We start from the raw sequence: 736 nt of genomic DNA on the forward strand, positions 1-736 counted from the left end.
AAATTAAAAACTTGTGTGTGTCAACGGATGCCATCAAGAAACTGAAAAGAAGCCTGGCCAGTTAGCTCAGCTGGTTAGAGTGCAGGGCTGACAACACCAAGGTCAAGGGTTTGGATCTCCTTACCAGCCAGTTGCTCCCCCTCAAAAAAAAAGAAACTGAAGAGACAACCCACAGAATGGGAAAAAATATTTGCAAATCATAGATCTGACAAAGGACTTGTGTGTGTAATATATGTAAAAAAAAGTCTTACAATACAACAATAAAAAGGCAAATAACTCAGTTTTAAAATGGACAAAAGATTTGAATAGACATTTTTCCAAAGAAAATCTACAAATGACCAATAAGCAGGTGAAAAGATACTCAATATCATTACTCATTAAGGAAATGCGATCAAAACCACAGCGAGACATGTTTATCTCATCAGGACAGGTTTAATACAAAAGACAAATAAGGATGAGTGTGGCAGGGCAGGGGAACCTGGCACCCTAGTGCAGTGCTGCTGGGGTTATAAAATGCTGCAGCTGCTGTGGAATACAGTTTGGCAGTTTCTCAAAGAGTTAAACATAGAATTACCTTTTTTTTTTTCCTTTTTGTCTTTTTTACTGACCGGTAACGGGATCGCAACCCTCGGTGTCGCACCCGTACCAGGGACCGGTAACGGGATCGCAACCCTCGGTGTCACACCCGTACCGGGGACGGCAACGGGATCACAACCCTCGGTGTTGCGCCCGCACC

This window comes from Galeopterus variegatus, unplaced genomic scaffold (genome assembly GCF_000696425.1).
Source record: "Galeopterus variegatus unplaced genomic scaffold, G_variegatus-3.0.2 Scaffold1180, whole genome shotgun sequence".
In the NCBI taxonomy this organism is placed as follows: domain Eukaryota; kingdom Metazoa; phylum Chordata; class Mammalia; order Dermoptera; family Cynocephalidae; genus Galeopterus; species Galeopterus variegatus.